This window comes from Maylandia zebra, linkage group LG10 (assembly GCF_041146795.1).
Source record: "Maylandia zebra isolate NMK-2024a linkage group LG10, Mzebra_GT3a, whole genome shotgun sequence".
In the NCBI taxonomy this organism is placed as follows: Eukaryota; Metazoa; Chordata; class Actinopteri; order Cichliformes; family Cichlidae; genus Maylandia; species Maylandia zebra.
The window spans coordinates 34,726,117-34,737,420 of NC_135176.1; the positions used below are offsets into that span (position 1 = coordinate 34,726,117).

The 11,304-nt window shown below is 48.6% G+C and overlaps 1 long non-coding RNA gene across 1 annotated transcript in view; it reads right to left on the minus strand.

Annotated features, from left to right (window-relative positions):
* LOC143420702 (uncharacterized) overlaps positions 1 to 5,426 on the minus strand; it is an 11,457-nt gene extending 6,031 nt beyond the window's left edge. The window contains exon 1 of the long non-coding RNA XR_013100432.1: positions 5,313 to 5,426. This is a non-coding gene — a long non-coding RNA (uncharacterized LOC143420702). The remainder of the gene's footprint in view (positions 1 to 5,312) is intronic.
* Positions 5,427 to 11,304: the final 5,878 nt, after the last annotated feature.

The following is an 11,304-nucleotide window of genomic DNA, read 5'->3' on the forward strand; positions in this document are numbered from 1 at the left end:
ATGGCAGGGATCGGTGACATAACATGTAGCAGTTTCCCTTCACAGAAGCGTCTGCAGCAGGTGGGTGGAGGAGGAGGCAGCAGAACCAGGCCTTTGGAGCACTGTGTCATCTCCTGGTCCTGATGCTTTGAATCTCCCTCTCTGTCTGTCTGTCTGTCACACACACACACACACACACACACACACACAGAAGCTGGTCAAGTGCTGTGCAACTGGGATTGCACCTGTCGTCCACAGGAGGGCGCCTAGCTGGGAAGTCCAGTACATTCCATATTAAAGTTGTTGCAAGTGCATTTTTTGTGTAAAAGACAGACACACACACACACACACACACACACACACACACACACACACACACACACACACACTGTAAGGTCTGAAGTGCAAAATTTGAATTACATTCCTTTGTATCTCTCCCTCTCTCTCTCTCTCTCTCTCTCTCTCTCTGTCAACACACACACACACACACACACACACACACACACACACACACACACACAGTAAGGTCTGAAGTGCAAAATTTGAATTACATTCCTTTGTATCTCTCCCTCTCTCTCTCTCTCTCTCTCTGTCTCTCTCTCTGTCAACACACACACACACACACACACACTCACACACACCAAAGCACACAGACAGAAGCTGGTCACAACTGCTGTGCAACTGGGATTGAACCAGGGGGGCTCCCTCTGCTGGCTCAATGCGGTACAAAGTGTCAGAAGCTGTTAGATATCTGCTTTTGACAATCAATTGCACCTGTCATCCACAGGAGGGCGCCTAGCCGGGAAGTCCAGTACATTCCATATTAAAGTTGTTGCAAGTGCATTTTTTGTGTAAAAGACAGACACACACACACACACACACACACACACACACACACTGTAAGGTCTGAAGTGCAAAATTTGAATTACATTCCTTTGTATCTCTCCCTCTCTCTCTCTCTCTCTCTCTCTCTGTCTCTCTCTCTCTCTCTCTCTGTCAACACACACACACACACACACACACACACACACACACACACACACAGTAAGGTCTGAAGTGCAAAATTTGAATTACATTCCTTTGTATCTCTCCCTCTCTCTCTCTCTCTCTCTCTGTCTCTCTGTCAACACACACACACACACACACACGCACACACACACGCTCAATGGAGTATAAAATAAAGACCGGGGCAGTTCTCTCACTGGAGTCTCTTAGAGTGGAGGCTGCCCTTGCTAGCAAGAAGTTCTGTGTGTTTCTCTTCTCTGAGTCTTTACTGAAGAAGTGTTTTATAACATTTTCCTTAACAACTGACATGTGTTTTTTGTGTAAAAGAGAGAGAGACACACACACACACACACACACACACACACACACACACACACACACACACTCACACTCAGCGGCTCAGAGATGAGGGAAAAACAACAGAAATCAGGATAGATTTTAATGTCAGGAGATGCCCTGTGATGCTGGGGCCATTGTGTAAGATTGGAATGTGTACCAGTGGCTGGTGGGTGGTCCTTGAAGGTCCCAGGAGGAGGCGGCGAGGAGGCAGCGGGTGGCTGGGCTTGAGCTGTGGATCAGGGACGTCATTAATTCTGCCTGGTGCTGCGTGTGCCCTGTGCAGCTTGGATGTCTGCCGCTGACGCTCTGTGGTTCCTGTTCTGCTGATCTCCTGGTCCACACACGGCTTCAGGGTGCACTGTACAAGCGGAGAAGAAATGCATCATTGGTTACCAAAATAAAACAGTGTCTTTCTGCCTGTGTCATTCTGTTTGGTTTCTTTGAGCGTTTAGGGTTAGGGTTAGGGTTAGGGGGTTAGGGTTAGGGGGGGGGGTTAGGGTTAGGGTCAGGGTTAGGGTTAGGGTTAGGGGTTAGGGTTAGGGGTTAGGGTTAGGGTTAGGTTAAGGGGATTTAGCCAGAGCTTGACGGAATAAAATGGAATAACTGGGAAAGTAAGTGTCGTAGAGGGATGAAAGTGGTGTCTACGTGGGGATTTTCTGCCGCTCCGCACGCGCTGGTGAAGACCCCATGTCGATAGCACCAACGGTTCTGGACTTGGTGTAAATGGGTCCAAATTTGACGGAATAAAAAGGTCAAAGTGGCAGATAGGAGTGTCCGATCGGGCCGATTCCACCACCACTGTACTCAGCAGGCCCTGCCGGGTCGTTAGACACGCAGCATGGCAGGGATCGGTGACATAACATGTAGCAGTTTCCCTTCACAGAAGCGTCTGCAGCAGGTGGGTGGAGGAGGAGGCAGCAGAACCAGGCCTTTGGAGCACTGTGTCATCTCCTGGTCCTGATGCTTTGAATCTCCCTCTCTGTCTGTCTGTCTGTCACACACACACACACACACACACACACACACAGAAGCTGGTCAAGTGCTGTGCAACTGGGATTGCACCTGTCGTCCACAGGAGGGCGCCTAGCTGGGAAGTCCAGTACATTCCATATTAAAGTTGTTGCAAGTGCATTTTTTGTGTAAAAGACAGACACACACACACACACACACACACACACACACACACACACACACACACACTGTAAGGTCTGAAGTGCAAAATTTGAATTACATTCCTTTGTATCTCTCCCTCTCTCTCTCTCTCTCTCTCTCTCTCTCTGTCAACACACACACACACACACACACACACACACACACACACACACACACACAGTAAGGTCTGAAGTGCAAAATTTGAATTACATTCCTTTGTATCTCTCCCTCTCTCTCTCTCTCTCTCTCTGTCTCTCTCTCTGTCAACACACACACACACACACACACACTCACACACACCAAAGCACACAGACAGAAGCTGGTCACAACTGCTGTGCAACTGGGATTGAACCAGGGGGGCTCCCTCTGCTGGCTCAATGCGGTACAAAGTGTCAGAAGCTGTTAGATATCTGCTTTTGACAATCAATTGCACCTGTCATCCACAGGAGGGCGCCTAGCCGGGAAGTCCAGTACATTCCATATTAAAGTTGTTGCAAGTGCATTTTTTGTGTAAAAGACAGACACACACACACACACACACACACACACACACACACACACTGTAAGGTCTGAAGTGCAAAATTTGAATTACATTCCTTTGTATCTCTCCCTCTCTCTCTCTCTCTCTCTCTCTGTCAACACACACACACACACACACACACACACACACACACACACACACAGTAAGGTCTGAAGTGCAAAATTTGAATTACATTCCTTTGTATCTCTCCCTCTCTCTCTCTCTCTCTCTCTCTGTCTCTCTCTCTGTCAACACACACACACACTCACACACACCAAAGCACACAGACAGAAGCTGGTCACAACTGCTGTGCAACTGGGATTGAACCAGGGGGGCTCCCTCTGCTGGCTCAATGCGGTACAAAGTGTCAGAAGCTGTTAGATATCTGCTTTTGACAATCAATTGCACCTGTCATCCACAGGAGGGCGCCTAGCCGGGAAGTCCAGTACATTCCATATTAAAGTTGTTGCAAGTGCATTTTTTGTGTAAAAGACAGACACACACACACACACACACACACACACACACACACACACTGTAAGGTCTGAAGTGCAAAATTTGAATTACATTCCTTTGTATCTCTCCCTCTCTCTCTCTCTCTCTCTCTCTCTGTCTCTCTCTCTCTCTCTCTCTCTCTCTCTGTCAACACACACACACACACACACACACACAGGGTTAGGGTTAGGGTTAGGGGTTAGGGTTAGGGTAGGGTTAGGGGGGGTTAGGGTTAGGGTTAGGGGGGGTAGGGTTAGGGGGTTAGGGTTAGGGTAGGGGGGTTAGGGGTTAGGGTTAGGGTTAGTTAGGGTTAGGGTTAGGGGTTAGGGTTAGGGGGTTAGGGTTAGGGGGTTAGGGGGGTTAGGGTTAGGGGGTTAGGGTTAGGGGGTTAGGGTAGGGGGTTAGGGGGTTAGGGTTAGGGTTAGGGTTAGGGGTTAGGTTAAGGGGATTTAGCCAGAGCTTGACGGAATAAAATGGAATAACTGGGAAAGTAAGTGTCGTAGAGGGATGAAAGTGGTGTCTACGTGGGGATTTTCTGCCGCTCCGCACGCGCTGGTGAAGACCCCATGTCGATAGCACCAACGGTTCTGGACTTGGTGTAAATGGGTCCAAATTTGACGGAATAAAAAGGTCAAAGTGGCAGATAGGAGTGTCCGATCGGGCCGATTCCACCACCACTGTACTCAGCAGGCCCTGCCGGGTCGTTAGACACGCAGCATGGCAGGGATCGGTGACATAACATGTAGCAGTTTCCCTTCACAGAAGCGTCTGCAGCAGGTGGGTGGAGGAGGAGGCAGCAGAACCAGGCCTTTGGAGCACTGTGTCATCTCCTGGTCCTGATGCTTTGAATCTCCCTCTCTGTCTGTCTGTCTGTCTGTCTGTCTGTCACACACACACACACACACACACACACACAGAAGCTGGTCAAGTGCTGTGCAACTGGGATTGCACCTGTCGTCCACAGGAGGGCGCCTAGCTGGGAAGTCCAGTACATTCCATATTAAAGTTGTTGCAAGTGCATTTTTTGTGTAAAAGACAGACACACACACACACACACACACACACACACACACACACACACACACACACACACACACACAGTAAGGTCTGAAGTGCAAAATTTGAATTACATTCCTTTGTATCTCTCCCTCTCTCTCTCTCTCTCTCTCTCTCTCTCTCTGTCAACACACACACACACACACACACACACACACACACACACACACACACACACACAGAAGCAGAGCAGCTGCTGTGCCACTGGGATTGAACAAGAGGTGCTCCCTCTGCTGGCTCAATGCGGTACAAAGTGTCAGAAGGTGTTATACCGGCGAAAATAACATCTTTCAATTGCATGTTTGGTCCACAGGATGGCGCCTAGCAAGCAAGTCCTGTACATTGCATATTAAAAGTTGTTGCAAGTGCACTCACATGTATTTTTTGTGTAAAAGAGACACACACACACACACACACACACACACACACACACACACACACACACACGCTCAATGGAGTATAAAATAAAGACCGGGGCAGTTCTCTCACTGGAGTCTCTTAGAGTGGAGGCTGCCCTTGCTAGCAAGAAGTTCTGTGTGTTTCTCTTCTCTGAGTCTTTACTGAAGAAGTGTTTTATAACATTTTCCTTAACAACTGACATGTGTTTTTTGTGTAAAAGAGAGAGAGACACACACACACACACACACACTCACACTCACACTCAGCGGCTCAGAGATGAGGGAAAAACAACAGAAATCAGGATAGATTTTAATGTCAGGAGATGCCCTGTGATGCTGGGGCCATTGTGTAAGATTGGAATGTGTACCAGTGGCTGGTGGGTGGTCCTTGAAGGTCCCGGGAGGAGGCGGCGAGGAGGCAGCGGGTGGCTGGGCTTGAGCTGTGGATCAGGGACGTCATTAATTCTGCCTGGTGCTGCGTGTGCCCTGTGCAGCTTGGATGTCTGCCGCTGACGCTCTGTGGTTCCTGTTCTGCTGATCTCCTGGTCCACACACCGCTTCAGGGTGCACTGTACAAGGGAAGAAGAAATGCATCATTGGTTACCAAAATAAAACAGTGTCTTTCTGCCTGTGTCATTCTGTTTGGTTTCTTTGAGCGTTTGTTTCTTAAATACACAGCAAGTGTCACTCTCTCTCTCTGTCACACACACACACACACACACACACACACACACCAAAGCAAACACACCAAAGCGCACACACACACACACACACAGACACTGTGAGGTCTGCAGTTCAAAATTTGAATCTCAGAGCTTGGTGTTTTTGTCTCCCTCCAGTGGACAAATGCAGGTATGATTAGGGTTGGTTAGGTTAAGGGGATTTAGCCAGAGCTTGACGGAATAAAATGGAATAACTGGGAAAGTAAGTGTCGTAGAGGGATGAAAGTGGTGTCTACGTGGGGATTTTCTGCCGCTCCGCACGCGCTGGTGAAGACCCCATGTCGATAGCACCAACGGTTCTGGACTTGGTGTAAATGGGTCCAAATTTGACGGAATAAAAAGGTCAAAGTGGCAGATAGGAGTGTCCGATCGGGCCGATTCCACCACCACTGTACTCAGCAGGCCCTGCCGGGTCGTTAGACACGCAGCATGGCAGGGATCGGTGACATAACATGTAGCAGTTTCCCTTCACAGAAGCGTCTGCAGCAGGTGGGTGGAGGAGGAGGCAGCAGAACCAGGCCTTTGGAGCACTGTGTCATCTCCTGGTCCTGATGCTTTGAATCTCCCTCTCTGTCTGTCTGTCTGTCTGTCTGTCTGTCACACACACACACACACACACACACACACAGAAGCTGGTCAAGTGCTGTGCAACTGGGATTGCACCTGTCGTCCACAGGAGGGCGCCTAGCTGGGAAGTCCAGTACATTCCATATTAAAGTTGTTGCAAGTGCATTTTTTGTGTAAAAGACAGACACACACACACACACACACACACACACACACACACACACACACACACACACAGTAAGGTCTGAAGTGCAAAATTTGAATTACATTCCTTTGTATCTCTCCCTCTCTCTCTCTCTCTCTCTCTCTCTCTCTGTCAACACACACACACACACACACACACACACACACACACACACACACACACACACACACACACAGAGTAAGGTCTGAAGTGCAAAATTTGAATTACATTCCTTTGTATCTCTCCCTCTCTCTCTTTCTCTCTCTCTGTCAACACACACACACACACACTCACACACACCAAAGCACACAGACAGAAGCTGGTCACAACTGCTGTGCAGCTGGGATTGAACCAGGGGGGCTCCCTCTGCTGGCTCAATGCGGTACAAAGTGTCAGAAGCTGTTAGATATCTGCTTTTGACAATCAATTGCACCTGTCATCCACAGGAGGGCGCCTAGCTGGGAAGTCCAGTACATTCCATATTAAAGTTGTTGCAAGTGCATTTTTTGTGTAAAAGACAGACACACACACACACACACACACACACACACACACACACACACACACACACACTGTAAGGTCTGAAGTGCAAAATTTGAATTACATTCCTTTGTATCTCTCCCTCTCTCTCTCTCTCTCTCTCTCTCTGTCTCTCTCTCTCTCTCTCTCTCTCTGTCAACACACACACACACACACACACACACACACACACACACACACTGTAAGGTCTGAAGTGCAAAATTTGAATTACATTCCTTTGTATCTCTCCCTCTCTCTCTCTCTCTCTGTCTCTCTCTCTCTGTCAACACACACACACACACACACACGCACACACACACGCTCAATGGAGTATAAAATAAAGACCGGGGCAGTTCTCTCACTGGAGTCTCTTAGAGTGGAGGCTGCCCTTGCTAGCAAGAAGTTCTGTGTGTTTCTCTTCTCTGAGTCTTTACTGAAGAAGTGTTTTATAACATTTTCCTTAACAACTGACATGTGTTTTTTGTGTAAAAGAGAGAGAGACACACACACACACACACACACACACACACACACACACACACACACACTCACACTCAGCGGCTCAGAGATGAGGGAAAAACAACAGAAATCAGGATAGATTTTAATGTCAGGAGATGCCCTGTGATGCTGGGGCCATTGTGTAAGATTGGAATGTGTACCAGTGGCTGGTGGGTGGTCCTTGAAGGTCCCAGGAGGAGGCGGCGAGGAGGCAGCGGGTGGCTGGGCTTGAGCTGTGGATCAGGGACGTCATTAATTCTGCCTGGTGCTGCGTGTGCCCTGTGCAGCTTGGATGTCTGCCGCTGACGCTCTGTGGTTCCTGTTCTGCTGATCTCCTGGTCCACACACGGCTTCAGGGTGCACTGTACAAGGGAAGAAGAAATGCATCATTGGTTACCAAAATAAAACAGTGTCTTTCTGCCTGTGTCATTCTGTTTGGTTTCTTTGAGCGTTTGTTTCTTAAATACACAGCAAGTGTCACTCTCTCTCTCTCTCTCTCTGTCACACACACACACACACACACACACCAAAGCACACACACCAAAGCGCGCACACACACACACACACACACACACACACACCAAAGCGCACACACACACACACACACACACACACACACACACACACACACACACACAGACACTGTGAGGTTTGCAGTGCAAAATTTGAATTTTAGTGCATGGTGATTTGTCTCCCTCCAGTGGCCCACGGCAGGTATGATGAGGCTTAAATGATAGGTTATGGGGAAAAAGCCAGGAGAGGATGGGACAAAAGTGGAATAACTGAAAAAGTAAGAGGTGTAGAGGGCTGATGTTGGTGTCTAGGTGGGGGTTTTGGTGGGTGCCGGACGCTGTGGCGAAGAAGCCACGCCGATGGCTTCTTCGGTTCTGGAGATATGGCGAATCGGACCAAAAAGGATGGGACAAAAGGGTCCCAGTCGGAGAAAGGAAGGTGCAGAGGGCCTGGGTCCACCACCACTGTACTCAGCAGGCCCTGCCGGGTCGTTAGACACGCAGCATGGCAGGGATTGGTGACATAACATGTAGCAGTTTCCCTTCACAGAAGCCTCTGCAGCAGGTTGGTACAGGAGCAGGCACCAGAAGCAGGCCTGTGGAGCACTATGTCATCTGCTCGGCCTTGCTTCAGGATGCACTGTACAATTCGATAGCAAGACCTCATGGGTTACCACAAAAAAAACAGTGTCTTTCTGCCTCTGTCGTTCTCTTTGGTTTGTTTGAGCGCTTGTTTTTTAAATACACAGCAAGTGTCTCTCTCTCTCTCTCTCTGTCTGTCTCTCTGTCACACACACACACACACACACACACAGAAGCAGAGCAGCTGCTGTGCCACTGGGATTGAACAAGAGGTGCTCCCTCTGCTGGCTCAATGCGGTACAAAGTGTCAGAAGGTGTTATACCGGCGAAAATAACATCTTTCAATTGCATGTTTGGTCCACAGGATGGCGCCTAGCAAGCAAGTCCTGTACATTGCATATTAAAAGTTGTTGCAAGTGCACTCACATGTATTTTTTGTGTAAAAGAGACACACACACACACACACACACACACACACACACACACACACACGCTCAATGGAGTATAAAATAAAGACCGGGGCAGTTCTCTCACTGGAGTCTCTTAGAGTGGAGGCTGCCCTTGCTAGCAAGAAGTTCTGTGTGTTTCTCTTCTCTGAGTCTTTACTGAAGAAGTGTTTTATAACATTTTCCTTAACAACTGACATGTGTTTTTTGTGTAAAAGAGAGAGAGACACACACACACACACACACACACACACACACACACACACACTCAGCGGCTCAGAGATGAGGGAAAAACAACAGAAATCAGGATAGATTTTAATGTCAGGAGATGCCCTGTGATGCTGGGGCCATTGTGTAAGATTGGAATGTGTACCAGTGGCTGGTGGGTGGTCCTTGAAGGTCCCAGGAGGAGGCGGCGAGGAGGCAGCGGGTGGCTGGGCTTGAGCTGTGGATCAGGGACGTCATTAATTCTGCCTGGTGCTGCGTGTGCCCTGTGCAGCTTGGATGTCTGCCGCTGACGCTCTGTGGTTCCTGTTCTGCTGATCTCCTGGTCCACACACGGCTTCAGGGTGCACTGTACAAGGGAAGAAGAAATGCATCATTGGTTACCAAAATAAAACAGTGTCTTTCTGCCTGTGTCATTCTGTTTGGTTTCTTTGAGCGTTTGTTTCTTAAATACACAGCAAGTGTCACTCTCTCTCTCTCTCTCTCTGTCACACACACACACACACACACCCCAAAGCACACACACCAAAGCGCACACACACACACACACACACACACACACACACACACACACAGACACTGTGAGGTCTGCAGTTCAAAATTTGAATCTCAGAGCTTGGTTTTTTTGTCTCCCTCCAGTGGACAAATGCAGGTATGATTAGGGTTGGTTAGGTTAGGTTAAGGGGATTTAGCCAGAGCTTGACGGAATAAAATGGAATAACTGGGAAAGTAAGTGTCGTAGAGGGATGAAAGTGGTGTCTACGTGGGGATTTTCTGCCGCTCCGCACGCGCTGGTGAAGACCCCATGTCGATAGCACCAACGGTTCTGGACTTGGTGTAAATGGGTCCAAATTTGACGGAATAAAAAGGTCAAAGTGGCAGATAGGAGTGTCCGATCGGGCCGATTCCACCACCACTGTACTCAGCAGGCCCTGCCGGGTCGTTAGACACGCAGCATGGCAGGGATCGGTGACATAACATGTAGCAGTTTCCCTTCACAGAAGCGTCTGCAGCAGGTGGGTGGAGGAGGAGGCAGCAGAACCAGGCCTTTGGAGCACTGTGTCATCTCCTGGTCCTGATGCTTTGAATCTCCCTCTCTGTCTGTCTGTCTGTCACACACACACACACACACACACACACACACAGAAGCTGGTCAAGTGCTGTGCAACTGGGATTGCACCTGTCGTCCACAGGAGGGCGCCTAGCTGGGAAGTCCAGTACATTCCATATTAAAGTTGTTGCAAGTGCATTTTTTGTGTAAAAGACAGACACACACACACACACACACACACACACACACACACACACACTGTAAGGTCTGAAGTGCAAAATTTGAATTACATTCCTTTGTATCTCTCCCTCTCTCTCTCTCTCTCTCTCTCTCTCTCTGTCAACACACACACACACACACACACACACACACACACAGTAAGGTCTGAAGTGCAAAATTTGAATTACATTCCTTTGTATCTCTCCCTCTCTCTCTCTCTCTCTCTCTGTCTCTCTCTCTGTCAACACACACACACACACACACACACTCACACACACCAAAGCACACAGACAGAAGCTGGTCACAACTGCTGTGCAACTGGGATTGAACCAGGGGGGCTCCCTCTGCTGGCTCAATGCGGTACAAAGTGTCAGAAGCTGTTAGATATCTGCTTTTGACAATCAATTGCACCTGTCATCCACAGGAGGGCGCCTAGCCGGGAAGTCCAGTACATTCCATATTAAAGTTGTTGCAAGTGCATTTTTTGTGTAAAAGACAGACACACACACACACACACACACACACACACACACACACTGTAAGGTCTGAAGTGCAAAATTTGAATTACATTCCTTTGTATCTCTCCCTCTCTCTCTCTCTCTCTCTCTCTGTCAACACACACACACACACACACACACACACACACACACACAGTAAGGTCTGAAGTGCAAAATTTGAATTACATTCCTTTGTATCTCTCCCTCTCTCTCTCTCTCTCTCTCTCTGTCTCTCTCTCTGTCAACACACACACACACACACACACTCACACACACCAAAGCACACAGACAGAAGCTGGTCACAACTGCTGTGCAACTGGGATTGAACCAGGGGGGCT